Below are 13579 nucleotides of genomic sequence, written 5' to 3'. Positions count from 1 at the left end.
CCAACTTTTTGCCCACCCTGTCACTAAGAGGAAAGAGGGAGGAGGTAACAGTGAAGGAATGAGAGAAATCCTTAACCATGTTCAAGTAATATTTAGCAACAGCCAAAACATTGATGAGATAACAGGCCTGTTTTTAGACATCAGTCCAAAGCAGAGCACCATATGGGCTGCTATGAAGAAAATTAACTCCATCCCAGCCAGACCTGGCACATGTTCTCTGAAACCAGAGTGTAGTAAGTTCACCTCTGTGCCCTAAAATGGAAAAAAACCTGAGTGGTCTTGTGTAACTGTGTTGCCACGCATGAAACAGCAGAAAGGGAAGAAGCAAGGGTAAAGAACTCCCAGAGGCCTCCTCCTTCATTGAATGGTTTGAAAAAGTTATTTTAAATTGTGCCTCAAACTATGTGCAAATGTTGTGCTAATGCTCAGTGTCTGCTAATTTAGAGAAGTGTGTAGTCCCCTGTCCAAGAAACCTACTGCCCACATTTGTGATACAGCATGAGGCTGTTAAACATAACACTGTAAACCATTTTTCTTCTCAAAAGTGTGAGATTCTGGTCTTAAATTAAAGTTGATATGCAGGAAAAAATGTTTTGTTTTGTTTTTAAAAAAGTCTGCCTAACAGCCAGTGGTGTGTGCATGTGTTCCTGAGCATTGCTGTGACCTAGCTGGGCTCATATCCCAGCAAAACCTGCTGCTCCTTTTCTCCAGACCAGCTTCACAGTCCTGCAAACAATTCTTCTTGTGTGAACAGTTCTGCTTTGGACTGGACAACAGCCTCAATGGATTTGGGAAGCTCAGAGTTATACACATGAGGGCTCTAGTGCAATATCGAGGAGAGCTAATACAGGAAAGAAATTACACAGATATAGAAGCAAGGAAAAAGTACTGTTAGGAAAAAGAAATATATATGTAACTGTTATTTAGTTAAGTTGCTCAAAAAATATTGTAGCTAGCACTTAAATCAGGCAAGCTTCCTGAGACAAGGACAAAAATGCCTGAAATACCAAGAAGATATTCAATGAATAAATATTTCAGTAGTTTCACTTATAATTACCTCTACAATGGATTCAATCTTTAAATTAAGCCCTTCATGTTTTATACTTGCAAGTCTAGATAGGATTTCTAAATCTAGATTTCCTATCTAGATTTAGATAGGAAAGTGCAGTGAATAACATCTGATCTTTCCTTCATCAAGGTGTCAATGTTTTAGCATCAAGATTTTCTGAAAAAGTAGCAATTGCTGTGAAGTTACCCTCCGAAAGTTCCCAAAAGTAGAAACTACAAAGACATGTGTAAACTAGGCTGTCCTCCTCTTGCTCTGTTTATTTTGATTAGAAATGCAGCCTGTGTGCATGCTGTTTTGAAATTCAAGCTTTTTATATTTTAACATTCACATCTATGGACAATGTCAATGGCAGGTATCATTCTAGGGCTTAGGAGTTATATATTTTTATAGCTAGAATATGTACATTCTACAGGCTGCTAAAAGTTATTTAGTTTTAATATAAATAATTGCTTAAGTTGTGCCCTGTTTATAGAATCACCAATATTTTCTGTGAAGTAGAAATTATTACAAAAGAAAGATAATGTCTTATTAATATAAGAACAAGTAAGTAATCACATTAAGATCACAATTTTAATCATCACAAGTTTTTTCCTGTGTCATAAAGAAAAAAGATCACTCTGTGGAGATAGACTAATCTAATAGCTACAGGATTTTCCAAAATTTAGTCCTGTTTGAACTAAAGCTTATTTTTTAAAAGAACACCTAGTTATAGCATAAGAACTTAGTATGAATAAGATAAAGAGTCCAAGTGAAGAAGTCCTGGTAAATTGTTCCAGAGGGAATTCTTCCCTGTCTATCAGAAAGTAACAACAATTCTTTTCTAGTGTGAATTCATCTACTTTCTTCCAAGAGATAGGTGTTAATATATATTTGCCTCCTAAATTAAAAGAGAGCTTCTTAAAATAATTTCCTTTTACATTATTTACTGGGTGTGACTGGATCATTAATTTGTAGTGACTCAGACATTAATTTGTATGAAAACACTGAATTTTGAACTATTTTTAAAAATACTACCCCTTTTGGGTAATATTGTCCTGCAAATAAGCAGTTTTCAAGACCCACATGGATAAAGTGCTCATAAACCTGGTCTGATACCATAGCTCACTCTGACTTGGACAGAAGGTTAGAGACCTTCAATATTGAATTGTCTCATGAATTTTTAACCTCATGACCTTTGCCAGTTTCCACAGTATTAACACCATACTTTCTTGGGTTCATTTTGGCAGTTAAATGAGAGATGTCTTGATTATATATATATATATATATGTGTGTGTGTGTGTGTGTGTGTGTGTGTGTGTGTATATATGTATATATATGTCTATATGTCTATATGTCTATATGTCTATATGTCTATATGTATATATATGTGTGTATGTGTATATATATATATATATGTATGTATGTATAATTTGACAGTGATTAATTGTCAGTATATATAACAGACAAATAATTTGAACTAATAGTGAAGAATTAAAAGCTTCCCTTAAATTAATTTCATTAATTAGCGCTGGTCTGTTTCCTCCAGTGGTATTTTTTTAGACAACACACTTTTCCAAAATGTATCCCCAAATTAATGAAGTTTATAACTCTTCCTTATTTGAAGGAAGGTTAAACATAAACTATCATACATGCCAACTAAAATCCCCTGGGATATAATAGATGGGATTTAAATGTAAACTGAGATCTATGCATTTTTTGTTCAGGAAAATTTCTATCCATACATGGATTTTCTGTGATGTTGTTCACACAGAAAAAGGTCTCTGAACTTAAGATAATAATGAAGAGTGAGTACTAGATAAATACACTGCAAAAGCAATTCTACATATATATATTATCCCTGTTACAAGAAAGCTGACATTTTTTATGATTTTCTTTTTAAGATTTTTTTTATATAAAAAAAATTACAAAAAACCTTTAGAGAATGAAAACTGAAACCAAAAAGCTAGACATGATAAGAATGGTACACAGTAATCTATTGTACTAAAAAAGGGTTTAAATCATAAACAAAACTGTAGTAGGATGATAAACTGGGTAAAACTTTGTGGCCTGCCTGGGATTTCTAATGGACTATGACTGTCTATACAAAATAGAGAATAGAATTCAACCATCTTCATCTCTGTGCTCAGATATTCTCTGTAAGTTTGGTTAAGATGTAACAGATGATGAAAGCGAAGTGATTGAATTTCTAATATCAGCTGTTCCATCTGTAAGGAGAAAATCACAAACATAAGAGATTAAATGAGCAGTGTGATTAAATGCTATCCATGTGCATGAAAAAATCCTAGCAAATTTAGGGATGTTGGAAGTTTCAAGATTGCCTCTATCCTCAGACTAAGGTGGTAAATCACAATATCTGTAAAAGCCGAATGAGCATCCTCAGACTGTTCAGTGCACTGCTAGCAATTTTATAGCACTTTTCAATGAGAGTGCTCCAGGCATTTTAAACAGGACACCCTGTTTCATTAGCCTTATTTTACAGTTTATGGAACAAACATAGTGAGAAAGTGGCAAAAAAAAAATGATGGGAACAGATTGCTACTGAGTTCTTACAACTCCAAATTCAGCTACTCTTTATTATACTGTTCATAGGCTGCCTTTTAGCCATCCTGAAGATATAGACTGTCCAGAAAAAAGAGACATAAAAATTTATGTGCTTCTCTTAAGGCTTTAGGAAGATATGTATGCAGTAGTTTCATTGCATATATGTGTATGGATATGGGAATCCATGTCAAAATTGCTGCAGTGATGAAAAGTGGATTCAGTATTAGCTGATCTTTGCTCCTAATTCCCACTCTGGTCCTGTTCCACACTGAGTGCAGTCAGCACTCTATAGATACAGCCAGCATACTGCATCTGGCTTTGGGATCCCAGGGTGAGAAGGAAATCAGGAAACAGCAGGGAGTTCAGTGGAGGACTAACCAAGATGGTCAGGGATGAGGGCATTTAACCCATGAGGAGAGGCTGAGGTAGCTGTGCTTGTTCAGGTGTCATATTGTAATGGGAAATATTCTGGTTTTAATCAGGAAAATATTGCCATATATGAGGCTTTGTAGAATGTGAAGATCTTGTTAACATCATGATACCATTATTAAACAATATGCATTCCTTTACCTACCCTGCTCATATTGTATAAATTACTATGTCAGCAGTTTGAGCTACTTATGACTGGGGATGTAGAAAAAAAGGAATTTAATGGCACTTAGAAAATCAGAACCCCTTGCCTGGAATAAGTTTTCTGTTACCCTGGAAGCAGATGTTTTCATTGTAGGGAAAAAAAAGCCCATGAGATTTCTCCCATAGAAATGTATTGTTTATAGTCAAAATAATATAACAATAGCAAACAGGAATTAAAGTGCAGAATTAATAAATTAATGTTTGTTCCATTTTCAACACTGTAAATATTTCAGTGCTACTGAAACTACAAATTTTAAAGCAAAACAAAATATCTGTTCCTAGACACCTCATTATTACAAATGCATGCATGACATATATAACACGAAGTATGTAATTGACAGGTTGTATTTAAAATTACATGCTCTACAGCAAAGTGTTTAGAAAGGCATCTATACAAATCATGTCTAGACCTTAACCTTGAAAATACCTAAGTACATGTGTACCTGTACATGTGAAAAATTGCTCAAATGAGTCAAGCTATTAAGCTTAAAACAACTAAAACAAATTTTGAGAAGCATTTATATATAGCAGGAATCAGAAGATAAAGCAATGATGTTTTTAGACTAAACTGACTTAGGTAAACCCTCCATTAATTTTCATGAAATTCTGCAGAAGTAGAATATCCGTGCATGGCTTTAGTGTGATGCCTAAAGCCTACACAATTAAGAAATAAAAGCTTAATATATCACATGCTTCTGGAGGAAAGTATATTTTCTAAGAGGAAACTTAAAATGGGCCTTCAGCATGCAGGGAACTGTGAATGTCCAGTATCAGATATGTTTGGTTAACTGTGAACAGTGCAACTGCTCTGAGTATATGTAGCATTGCTGAAGATCTGGACTTCTGTGCCTGTGTGCACACACTCCATATTGCACCTGTGACATTTCATTTTTCTGTATCTACTCACATTTGTTCACCAGCCTGTAACTGATTCCCTAAAGATAGTTCTGCTGACAGTGAAACTGTCAGTCATGACTCCTGAGTAACTTACTGACTTTATTTCTTTACACACAGTGGTTTCAGAGAAATAAATAACAATGCAGTTTAGACCTTAACCATAATCCTATTGGCATACAATGCTAATGTAAAGAAAAAAAATATGATTAAACACATATATGCAGTTTTTTACAGTAAAAAATTTGTTATTGAATGCAAATATTTCTTGGTGTTGTTTGGATTATATAGACTGTTAAAACTTGTGATTAGTCACATACCTTAAAAATAGTAAACCATTAGGTAGATGATGGAGACCAACACATTCACCATATAATTATAATTGCACAGAAGATGTAATAACTAGGGTGTCAGAAACTGTATTTGCATCAGCTGCAAATGATGAAGATCCTTTAACCCAAGATAGGATCAGGCATCTGCAGCAATCATTTGGGCACTTATGGTACTAGTTGCCTGGATTTTTTTGTATACTGTATTAAAAAAATCTTTTATTGGATGCTATAGTCTCATTTATCTAGATTCTAGGATGCTATTTGAGCTCCTGATACACAATAACAGGAAGCAACCTAGCTTCAGTTCCTCCTAGAGTAACAGAACAACCAATTGGAAGAAAGCCATAAAAAACATAAAACCACCAAGAAGAATTTATAATAAACAAACAAGAATTATCTATTAAGACCAAACCAAAACAAAAAACAAGTTAAGATTATAAAGACTAGACAAACCAGTCTTTTTTTCTTTTTTTTTTAAGTGTTAGAAAGCTACTGGATGGAGAAAAATATTTGACAGGTGCAGTTGGACAACTTGTGTTGTAAATCTCATTAGATAAACTGTCCAGTTTACCTTGGAAAACTCCTTAGATGATTCAAATTTAATTGTGCGCACATTCAAGTCAATGAACAAAAAACATTCCAAAAATTGGTAGCATTTCAGAAAAACAGGAGTCCTTCTGAATATGGTGGTGTCCTTGGTGAAATAATAATCTTATAAAAGTTCTGCTATCCAACCTGACATGCATATAGACATAAAGTATATATACTCACAGGAGCAAGGTTGTACTAGTTCTGTTACCTTTATTGCTGTGTCTTGAGGGTTTAGAGACATTTTTTGGAAGAGTTTGGCTTACAGAGTCTGATAGTTAAAACTTTCTCTGTTTTTCTGAATATCTATTCTTACCAAACTATCTTTAGTGGCACATGTGTGTGTATTCTATTTTGATAAACTAATAGGATTCTGCCCTCAAGTGACAAATATTTCAGCTTCAGGAATGATAAACAAAGATGATACACAAAGACAAATTTTCAAGACAATTGGAAATAGGCTTAATCTCACTTTTCCAGTTGAACATGTACTCTCTGATATTTTGTGTTAAAAAATAGCTGCAAGTCACCCACATATGGCACATTGTAAAAAATTCTGTTATGAAAATGTGATTTTCCAGTGGTTTTGCATGTCTTTCTCTGTCACAAGACACAATGAAATGAATTTTTTTAAAAAAATACTCTGTAGAAAACTCTCTTGAACTGACTCTTGAAGTCAGTGATCAGCAAATTTCCTGCAAAAGCAGAGTTATCCTATTACATATCTGAAACCAATACATAACCGAAAGGATTTCAAACCCTGTCAAGCATTCAGAAGTGTGTGACTGATTTTATTACCAGCACAAACATGAATTCATTATAGCTTGAATCCTGTGTTTTGTATGAAGAGAATCATAGAATCATTAAGTTGGAAAGACCTCCAAGATCATCAAATCCAACCTTTGAACCACCATGCTGACTAAACCATAGCACAAAGAGCCATGCACAGTTGTTTCTGAAACACTTGCATCACCTCCCTGGGCAGCTCTTTCCAATGCTCAACCACCCTTTCAGTGAAAAAATTCTTTCTGACATCTGACATGAACGTACCTTGGTGCAGCTTGAGCTCATTTCCTCTTGTCCTGTTGCAGGTTACCTGGGAGAAGAGGCCAGCTCCCAACAGGCTACAGCCTCTTTCGGGCAGTTTTAGAGAATGTAAAGGTCTCCTCTGAGACCTCCTTTTTCCCAGGCTAAACAACTCCAGCTCCCTCAACTGCTTCTCATATGATTTAACTCTCCAGACCTTTCACCATCTCTGTTTCTCTTTTCTGAGTTTACTCCAGCCCTTCAATGTCTTTCTCGTAGTGAGAGGCCAAAGAACTGGACACAGCACTCGAGGTGTGGCCTCACCAGTGCTGAATACAGGGGGCCAGTCACTGCCCTGCTCCCGCTGGCCACACCGTTGCTGATCCAGGCCAGGATGCCTTTGTCCTGCTTGGCCACCTGGGCACACACTGGCTCATGTTCAGCTGTGGTCAGCAAACACACTGGGCATCTTTCCAGTCACCCTTCCCCCAACCTGTGGCACTGCATGGCAGTGTTGTGACCCAGCTACAGCTTTTAAATGTGATACTCTGGAGCATGTGCTGGCTTTGGCTAGGTGAAAGTCAATTTTCTTCATAGTACCTAGTATGGGGCCATGCTTTGGGAAACACTCTTGATAATTCAGGAATGATTTTTTTCTTCACTAAGGAGTGCTCACACAGAGCCAAGGCTTCTTCTGCTTTTGGGAAGCAACCACCACCACCACTCCACCAGTGCGGAGCCTGGGGGTGCACAAGATGCTGGGAGGAGATACTGCCAGGACAGCTGCTCACAACTGACCCAAGAGATGTCCCAGACCTCACAGTGTGCTCAGCATATAAAGCTGGGGCAAGAAGAAGGAAGGGGAACATTTAGAATGATGGTGTTTGCCTTCTCAAGTCCCCGTTACATGTGATGGGGCTCTGCTTTCCTGGAGGTGGCTGAAGTCCTGCCTGCCAACAGGAAGTGGTAAATTAATTCCTCAATTGGCTTTGCTTGCCCACGTGGCTTCACTTTACCTATTAAACTGTCTTTATTTCAATTTCTATTGTCTCCCCCATCCCACTGGGGAAAGTGAGCTAGAGGCTGTGTAAGGCTTAGTTGCTGGCTGGGATTAAATCATAGCATTGTCCTAAAAGTTTGTCAAAACATAGTATGTCAGATTCAGCTTTCTTTAACAAATATATCACAGTCTGTTTTGATAAGAAAGGTATATATTTAATTATTTGTTTTTAATCTGACTCCAGACCTGACATATGGCACCTCATTAAGTTCTTTTCACTTACTCAGTTAAAAACAACCATCCACAAACAAGGCATGCAATTTCTGGGACAAAAAATAAACTCAGAAAATTTCATGTCATCTTACAAGGTAAGTCAATCTGTGCAGAACACGTGAATTTTGGTTTTGTAGGATAACTGCCACAACAACTGTAACAACCCGTTAGGAAATAAACTTTTCATTTGTACCTCAGAATTTTTCCCCTGTCACAGACTTCAATGATCTATCAAAATCATGTAATAAACTCACATACCATTACAAAAATGCAGGCAAATACTGAAAAATCCGAAATGAAATGAGAAAGGACATATAAATTGTTTTACTTAGACAGTACCTTATTATCATTCAGCCAAACTTTTGAAAGCTAGAAATCCATTCTACAGTATGTGGAAATTCAAGACACATACAGCAGCTGAGATTATTTGAAATGGAGACATATGACAGTACTTTTTCAACCTCCCTGTAACACAGTTAATCAACCAGAATTTTGGGGCAAGGCATTCAGAGGTGATGAGTCAAAGAATTGTAGAATGGTTTTGGGTTAGAAGGGACCTTAAAGATCATCTAATTCCAACTTCATTGTTGTGTGCAGAGACACTTTCCACTAGACCAGTTTGCTCAGAGTTCCAACCTGGCCCTGAACACCTCCAGGGATGGGACATCCACAACTGCTCTGGGCAATGAAGTCACCAAAAAAAACCCAACATCCTCTTCAAGAATAATACATAGAGCACAGTCACAATCAGGTACATCATGGAGAGTTAGGGCAAAATAATGGTATCTTGAATTTGAATACCACATTTTATCTGGGCAACTAGAAGTACTTCAGAAGAATGAGCTTTAGGCCCTGCAAAGGTGTTCTGCCTATGGGCTCTCTAAAAGGTGTATTTTTCTTTTGCCGAGTTCCCCTATATATTATTCTTGGTTACCCTCTTTGACCATGGAAGCAAGCAAGATTTTGGTCCCTGAAGGACAAAATAATACAGGGAAACAATATCATCAGTCTAGGGGAACAACATCTTATCCCTAAACTTTTCTGCATGATACAATGTATCCCCAGCCTGGGAAAGAGCTCCAGTTCTCCAGCAGTCATTTTCCCAGGTTCTTCCATCTCCCTCCACTCTTACTACTACTTTAATGTGAAGCACCAGTCTTTTTCTGGAAGCTGTGCAATAGAGAACCAGGTGATTCACATGTCAAGGAAGAAATTGGGTCTCTCTTGCAGTGGTCAGATATCATGTTTAGAGTGCTATTTAAACTCATATGTATGTGCTGGAAAACCAAATTACAGCAGCAGTAGAAAATCTTATTTTGCAACAGTTTTTCAACACTCTTTAGAAAATAATATTTTAATTTAAATATTTTACTGTTACTTGAGAACAAAACATGTTTAATTTTCCTTAGGAAACATATTATCAAACAAAGGTTTCTTTATATTAAATGGAGTATGACAGATTAAATATTCAAGTCAAAACAAAAAGCCAAAGGGCTTATGTAGCTCTTCAAGCATCTAGAAATCTTTTTCATGTCTTTAATATTACAAAGTCTCCAGGTCCTCTCTTGGTAATGTTAAAGCATTGAAGAGATCAACAAATTTGAGAGGAATGTGTTATAATTCGGCACAGAGAAAATTACATAACTTGGAGTCTTCAGCCTAGAGAACTGGCAAGTTTTGCCATAGGGTGAATATCTTCCTTGTTTTTTCTGCAGTCCAGCTACATAATTCCTTGTCTCAAAAAAAAAAAAAATAAAAAATTAAAAAATCACCCCAGGCTATTTAGCTCCCATTTTTTGAAATATCTTCCTTATTGTTTACAGATATTCAGTATAACTTCTGCTTGTGCTGAGAATGTTGTCATTTTTCCTTAAAGTATGAGGATACCTTTTAATAATAGTTGTGGTGCTCTGAAAAATTTCTAGCATAATATTACAATATCCCATATGGCAGTATACTATGGTGAAAAATTCCTACAGTCCTCCAGATGCAGTGGCTACTACACCTTTAGCTTACTACAGTTTTTACATCCATCTCACACCTGACAAACCTGCTCTGCAGAAAGGGGATAACACATCTAAGGGTTCTGTAACACATCTAGAAAACTGAGACATGGGAACTTTGAAGCCTTCTCAATGGCAGACAGCATGTCCCAGGGAACCACGGGCACAGGGAAAATGCATTCAGAAAACTGCAGTGATAATCCAGTGTTCTTTTAATTCATCATTCTTAATTACATTTCTATCTTAGATGGTCAAACATAGAGTTTTGTATCTTGCCACTGAGGTGAGCTCTGTTGGTCAGAGCCTGGCGCTGATAACACCAAGCCTGTGGGTTCAAGCCTCATATGGGCCTTAAGGGTTGGACTCAATGATCCTTTCCAACTCAGAATATTCTGTGATGCTATGACTAACGCTATCCTGTCAAGTTGCTATTTTATTCATTAGTGCATTTATACTTCTGATAGTTGGCCAGGCTTCATGTTCATCCTGACCCTATATTATTACTTGTGGTTACGGTCCCACTTTCTTCCAGACCGAATGTGACCTTATTTTTGTTTGCATTCCTGCTTCTAAAATTAAGGGGTTCTTTTTTTCTTTTCTTTCATGAACATTTTTGATTCATATTCCTGCATTTCATAGAATTATAGAATGGTTTGGGTCAGATGAAATATCATCTAGTCCAGACCTCCTGTCATGGGCAGAGACACTTTATACTACATCAGATTGCCCCAAGGCCCATCCAATCTGATTTTGAACACTTGCAGTGATGAGGCATCCATAACTTCCCTAGGCACCCTGTACCAGTGTCTCACCACCCTTCCCATGAAAAATTTCATCCTTCCAATGTAGTAAAAAGTGTCTCTTCTACTTAGAACCCCCTGTATATATTGAAAGGACACAGTGAGTCTTGTCTACTCCAGACTGAACGTCCCAACTCTCTCAGCCCATCTTCACAGGGTTGGTGCTCCAGTCAATCAAGAGATCATCTTGTCTCTTCTTTGGACTCACTCTGAGAGGTCCATGTCCTCTTGTGCTTGGGATCCCAGAGCTGGATGCAGCCTTCCAGGTGGGGTCTCACGAGGGCTGATAAAGGGGAAAAATCCCCTCTCCCACCATGCTGCCCTCCCTGCTGCAGATGCAGCCCAGGATAATTTGACTTGCTGGACTGTTACCAGACATTGCAGAGTTGTGTCCATCTTTTGATCCACCACCACCCCAAAGTTCTCAGCAGGACTGCTCTGTGTCCTCTCTTTTCCCAGCCTATATTTGTGCTCCAGGACACTTGCAATCCTTTGTGATTCCTGATGTGTGTGTGGGGAGGTGGTGGCTGCTGTTACCCCTGCCCACCACACACGTACCTCCCCATCTGATCTTGGACCAGATGCTGCCTCTGGGCATGTCCAGGCACTCCCTTGGGGTTTCCCCACCTCAGGAACCCCCTTCCCCAAACACCATGATCCCCCTCTCCACTGTGGGACCCACCTTCTACAGAATCAAGAAAGCTGGAAAAGAATATTTCCTTAATAAATAAGGTTTTTTCTCATGAAGTACAAGTTCCTGTTTCAAAAGACAGACAACATTAGATATATTCCAAATATATTCTTTCTGTGTAACCTACAATTTAATGTTTTCTGAATGATGTTCAAAACTACCATGGCATTTATATTTTGCATTTTTGTTTTCAATAAATATCAGTTTCAGAAAAAGCAGAATCTTTTAGTTATGATGTGACATACAATTTTAGTAAAGGAATAAGTATTACATGAGAACTTTCACACTGTTTAAAATTTTTCAAACCATCAAGATTGTCCCATCTTCTTTAACATTTAAGAACTCTGTGAAAAGTAAAGCTAACTGAAAGAATGTTAGATGAAAGAATAAAATTTTGATGACATCTGGAAAAAAAAAATCCGAATGGAAATTTATCAACAATGTTAAAAAATATGACAAGTTTTGAAATCCTTTAGTGGCTTCCAGACAAACCATAGCAAACCTAAATTCAGCTCAATAACTTTTAATTCATATACTACTGTAGGATGCTACATATGTAAGAAGATGCAGGTTTGTAACTTCCTGTGTTTAAAACTATGCATCTCATTCAAAATCAAATAGCCAACACACAAGACTGAGTGATACAGGAACAGAATAGAAACCAAAAGTGTGCTTTGTGTCGTGGTTTTAAAGCAGTAACTAAAAAATTACTTATTTCTTGCTGTGAGATATGGATTAGAACAAGAGCAAAACAGGCCCAAAACTTAAAAGGAATAAAGAAAGTTTATTAACAAAACTACTAGAATAAAAATACCAGAATAAACTTCCAGAATACTCTTTTATCTTCCACTACTTGACCATTCCTTTGTACACGTGACAACACAGAGACAAAAACTTTAGAACTTTGGTGGTTAAAACAGTCTTAATTTCTGCTACAGTCTTTTCATCAGTCTTTGTACAGAACCAGAAGTCTTCTTCTGCTAATCTATGGAGTTTCTCACGAGAAAACTATTTCTATTATAGTTTTCTATTTTTCTGATGCCAGCAGTCTGGAAATCCTGTCATCAGTTCACTCCTCCCATTTCACATCACTCTGAGGTGTGTTGTGGGCCATGAGTCTAGGGATGTCATTTTAAGGATGAGTTATTCAAAGGCAAAAGTCTTCTTCATCTGTCTCTGTGAGCTGTCCTGGAAACAGTTTTCTCATTGCCCCCAAGGCTTCAAATCTTCGCTCAACTCTGTTCCAGCAACTCACTGTATCACAATTACTCTTTCTTTTGCTCAAAATCCACACTTTGAACACTCTATTCCTCCCAATCTACTCTGTCATGAATTAAAGGAGTCTTTTCAAGCTACTATTGTCCATCTCCATAGCTTTAACAGAAAGATATTTTCAGCTTATAAAGCATCTCCTTATTCTCTCCTCTATCTAAAACTTAACTCTTTTCTTCAATGTTTTTGGTGGTTCTATGATGTCTTCTTTATGTTGATTGTCTCTTTCTTTCCCTGTCTCTCTGGGAAAAAGGAGCAATCTGTATATTTTATCCAGGCAGTAAAAGAATTATTAAAGTCTTAGAAAAAGCTGCAAGAGTTCATGGTGTCAGGTTTCAGTCCAGCAGCAGAGACTGAAAACTAAACCAGGCCGGCCGGCTCTGCTTCTCCCCCACCCCGTCCTCTGCGGCCTTGTCCGGCCTGGAGAGGGGGAGGAGGCCACAACAGGGCCTTGTTA

The sequence above is a fragment of the Parus major genome, chromosome 3, assembly GCF_001522545.3.
Source record: "Parus major isolate Abel chromosome 3, Parus_major1.1, whole genome shotgun sequence".
Classification (NCBI taxonomy): domain Eukaryota; kingdom Metazoa; phylum Chordata; class Aves; order Passeriformes; family Paridae; genus Parus; species Parus major.
The sequence above is the reverse complement of the archived record's forward strand: the minus strand, read 5'-3'. Positions refer to the sequence as shown.